Raw genomic sequence first — 5,301 nt, 5'->3', positions numbered from 1 at the left:
TTTGGTGAAGCCAGTGTTCCAGATTCTGGCCATTCTAATAGGTGTGTAGTAGTATCTTACTGTTTTCTGAATTTGCATTTACCTAATGACATATGGTGTGGGGCATTTTCTTATGCTGATTTACTATTTGTACATCTTCTTTGGTAAGGTGTCTGCTCAGGGCTTCTGCCTATTTTTAAATCAGATTGTTCATTTTCTTATTCTGAGTTTTAAGAATTCTTACTCTAGGGATGCCTGGGTGGCTCAGCAGTTGGGCGCCTCCCTTTGGCCCAGGGCATGATCCTGGGGTCCCAGGATCAAGTCCCACATCAGGCTTCCTGCATGGAGCCTGCTTCTCTCTCTGCCTGTGTCTCTGCCTCTCTCTCTGTGTCTCTCATGAATAAATAAATAAAATGTTTTAAAAAAAAGAATTCTTACTCTATTTTGGATAATAGTCCTTTATCAGATATGCCTTTTGCAAATATTTTCTCCCAGTCTGTGGCTTGTCTTCTCATTCTCTTGACGGTGTCTTTTGCAGAGCACAAGTGTTTACTTTACTTTAATTTAATTTTTAAAAGGATTGTATTTATTTGAGAGAGAGAGAGAGCATGTGCACATGAGCGGTGGGAGCGGGGGGCAGAGGGAGAGGGAGAAACAGACTCTCCACTGAGTGGGGAGCCAGACCTGGGCTCCATCCCAGGACCCTGAGGATCATGGCCTGAGCCAAAGTTAGATTTTTAACCCACTGAACCACCCAAGCACCCCGGAAGTGTTTAATTTTAAATGAAATACAACTTATCAATTTTTTCTTTAATGGACTGTGCCTAAAAAGTCACTGCCATATCCAGGGTCATAGATTTTCTCCTGTGTTATCTTCTAGGAGTTTTATAGTTTCATATTTTACATATATAGATCTATAAGTTTTGTGAACAACTAATATCTAGTTCCCCCCCCCCCCCCGCTTTTTATTATCATGCGGGCGTGTAGTCGTTGCAGCACCATTTGTTGAAAAGACTACCTTTTCTTCACTGTGTTGCCTTTGCTCCTTTGTCAAAGATCAGTTGACTATACTCATGTAAGGTCTATTCTTGAGTACTCTATTCTGTTCTATTGATCTATTTGCCTCTTCCTTCACCAGTACTACACTGTCCTGATTATTGTAGCTTTATAGTAAGTCTTGAAGTCAGGTAGTGTCAGTCCTCCAGCTTTGTTCTTCTCTTTCAGTGTTGTGCTGGCTATTCTGGGTCTTTTGGCTCTGTATAAACTTTAAAATCAGTTTATTGATATCCACAAAATAACTTGCTGGGATTTTCATGAGGATTGCATTGAAGTTTGGGGGTGACATCTTATGCAGCAAGAGATAACTAACACACTTCGGGGGGAATAAGTAAATCTTAGGAAAAAATATAACTTATTAAAATTGATTTAAGAAGAACTAGAAAACCTGAATAGTTCAATAAATTGAATCTATAGTTATAAATCTGCCTACAAAGAAAAACCAAACAACATTAAAAAATATGTGATTTATTTGATTTTATAAGTGAATCTCACAAAACCTGGATAGAACTACCTGCATGTTATGTAAATTATTCCATTAAACAGAAAACAGTGGAAAACTTTTGCTTCCAGTTTAGAAAGCCAATATAATAGATGTACTGAGACAAACTAGAAAAGCATAATATGAAGAAGAAAACTTATAAGCCAATCATAGATATAAAATCTTAAAAGAAATGTTAGCAAACAATTCAGAATTATATATACAAATCATGATTTATCAATATTAAGTTATGTTTATCCAAGAATGAACACTGGTTTAATAACAGAAAATCTGTAGATATAATACCATGCTAATAGATTCAATAGAAACATCACACAATCATTTTACATAGATATATTTTGGAAAATGTGATAAAAGTTGACACCTTTTAATTAATTTAAAAAACTCTTAGCAAGGTAGAACTTCCTAGTATGTAAAAAGATACATGGCAAAAACCTACTAGAAGTAGTATATTTTAGGGTGAAATGTTGGAAGCCTTCGCTCTATCTTCAGGAACATAACCAGCGGAGAGCTGATCCCAGTTAAAAAGGTTGGGTAGGAAGGGCCAATGCATTTGGATTTCTAGTCATGAAACTAGGTAAGATGTAGAGTCAAATACCTCAGAGCTTTTTCTGTGATTGGTATGACCACAGAAATGGGGATTATACCAAACATGAAATCTTTGTATCCTGGAATTAAAATATAAGAATGAGACTCTTACAATCATATTTGGAGTCCTAGAATCTCAGAATAATAGAATGATACAGTTCTAGAATCCTAGAATACATGAATGTTAAAATTCCTAGAGTCTGGGAATAATTTAATATGTTTCTGAACCTTTTTTTTAATTTAACTTACTATTGCAGGCTAAAAAATTCTTCCTTATAATGAGCCAAAATAGGAATTCTTGCAATTTCCATCTTGCCTTGAGATCACATATGACAGCATTTAAAGTTATATTAAAAAACAACTGTTATATCCCCTGATCTTTTCTCAGGATAAATATTCCCAATTTCTTCAGTAGTATACTAAAGCCAGGTACTTTGAGACTCTGGAGATCTTCTCTTACTCATCAAATTTTCATCCATGAGTTTTAACAACTATTGATGGCTGTTGCCTGAGATAATTATTACTACGATGTTTGCCAAATAAGTGATTCTCTAACTCCATTATTCCTTCTACATTTATTAGTTGGCAGCATTGTTTATACCAGCATGGATTAATGAATTCTTATTTTTTTCAATGGCTTTAATCCATTACTATCACTTTTTATTTTAATGATCAAACTGTTCCATTGTTTCTCAGTGGGAGGCCCTTGGTGGTGTCTCTGCAGCTACCTTATATAAAATGACACAGGCACATGTTAAATTCCACAATGAGCACACACCCTGACTTCGTTCCTCCAATGTTACCACCATGTGGAAGATGGTGCAGATGCATGTTTCTGCACATTTATTAATACGCGTGTACACATGTGTATGCATGTGTATGTATGCATTAAATAAATTAATTAAATTCATGTGTATTAAACATTTATGTACTTGACTTTTTTTCTGAATGGTGTCAAACTTTATGAAACCTTACGATGTGCTTTTCCCCCTCATCAATAGGAGTTTGAAATTCATCCATGTTGATAAAACTAGTTAGGCCATCTTAACTGCTCTCCAGCAGTCCACTGTATGATAAGCCACTTAAAAAAATCTATTCCTTCACTGAGGAATAGTTAGATTATTTCAACATTTTAGCTATTAGAAATAGTACAACATAGTTTTCCTTATGTGTGTCTCCATAGCCCATGTGAGAGCATTTCGCTAGGGTTAATAACTCAGACGTAAAATTTCTAGGCCATACAATACATGCATCTTCCAATAAATAAGAAACAACTTGCTCTCCAAAGTGGTTATGCCAATTTACGTGCCCATCTGTGATATGTGAGAGTTCTTGTTTCTCAATGTCCTCCCTGATATTTAGAATTACTAGACTTTTAAACTTTTGTCAACCTGGTGGGTGTAAATGTTAAATTATGAGTGTTTAAATGTGAATACTAGGAAGATTGAGTATCTTTTTATGTGCTTATTGCCTATTGGAGTTTTTGTGTATTACCTGTTCATATCTTCTGCCGATTTCTCTGTTAGGTTGTTTAAAGGATGATTTTATATGAGTTCATTAAATATCCTATATATTAATCACTCATGGCTTCTGTGTGTTACAGAGATCACCCAGTGCATGGTTACCTTTTAATGTTGTTTATAATATATTTTGACACATAGAGGTTTAACATTTTTTTCAAAGGTATTAATCAAAGTTGATGCTTTTTGCATCTTTAAGAACTCTTCCCTACTCTGACGTTAGTTATAAGGATATTCTCCTCTACGGCCTTTTAAAAGTTTTCATCTCTGTATTTTCAATCTATCTTTTGTGTACCATGTAAAGTTGTGTGGCAGATTACCCTTCTACTCTACTTACAAAATGCCCAAGTTGTTTCAATGCAGGTCCACCTATCTGGACTTCTTCGTGGCCAAAGGTATAAGCAGAAGACCGCTAGAGATTTCTGGGAAAACATTGAGTATTTTCCCTTCCACCACTTCCTCCCTTTTTTCTTCTGTTTCTTCTTTTCTGAAAAATAGAAACTAGAGGTGAATCACCCACCTTCTTGCTTCCATGAGGTGACAATCTTAAAGACAGAAGTTGCAAGTTAAAGATTGTGGAGGGACAGACAGAAAGAACCCAGACCAGGGGTGCATGGTGGCTCAGTCAGTTGAGCATCCTTGGTTTTGGATCTGGTCATGGTCTCGGGTCGTGATCTCGGGGTCATGGGATCAAGCACCTCACCAGGCTCTCATCTCATTGGGAAGTCTGCTTGGGATTCTCTCCCTCTTCCTCTGCCCCTCCCCCCTGTTCATTCTCTCTTTCCTTCTCTCTCTCTTTTTCTTATGAATAAATAAATTTTAAAAAAGAAAGAAAGAACCTGGACCATTAATGACATTGTGGGGCTGCTGTACCAGTCTGCCTCTAGAATTTGTCAACTTTTAATTTTTGTGATTTTTTTTCATCATATTTAGAATTCTTTTTATGGAGAAAAGAAATCCCTTTTTGGTTGGTCACTTTTCCTTGTCTTATAGCACCATGCAAATCTTAATACAGAAAAAGGCCTAGTTTTTTTTTCCATATAAACACCCAATTCCTTTTTTTTTTTTTTTTTTTTAATTTGAGAGTATAGCTGACTCACAATGTTACAATAGTTTCAGGGGTACAATGTTGTGTTTCAGTACCTATATATGTTATGCTGTGCTCACAAGTGTAGTTACCTACCTTCTGTCACCATACAACGCTATAATAGCCAATTCTTTAAGGATGTTTGAAGTATGTCTTTTCCTTACTAATTGATAATGCTTCCTCTAGTGTATAATAAGTTTCCATATGTATGTGGATGTGTTTCTAAATTTTATATTCTGTTTTATTAGGCTGTTTATTTATCCCCATGCTGATATTATAAACTAAAATTATTGTGGGTCTTAATCTTTGGTAGGCAAATCTCTCTTTTCCTCTTGTTTTAGATTGTCATTCATTTGTTCACGGGTATTTTTTGAGTGGGATGCCTGAGTGGCTCAGTGGTTAAGTGTCCGCCTTCAGCTCAGGGTGTGATCCTGGAGTCCCGGGATCGAGTCTCACATCAGGTTCCCTACGTGAAGCCTGCTTCTCCTCCTTCTGCCTATGTCTCTGCCTCTCTCTGTGTCTTTCATGAATAAATAAATAAAATCTTAAAAAACAAAACCAAATATTGT

The sequence above is a fragment of the Canis lupus genome, chromosome 21 (assembly GCF_011100685.1).
Source record: "Canis lupus familiaris isolate Mischka breed German Shepherd chromosome 21, alternate assembly UU_Cfam_GSD_1.0, whole genome shotgun sequence".
NCBI lineage: Eukaryota > Metazoa > Chordata > Mammalia > Carnivora > Canidae > Canis > Canis lupus.
This window is presented reverse-complemented; position numbering follows the sequence as displayed.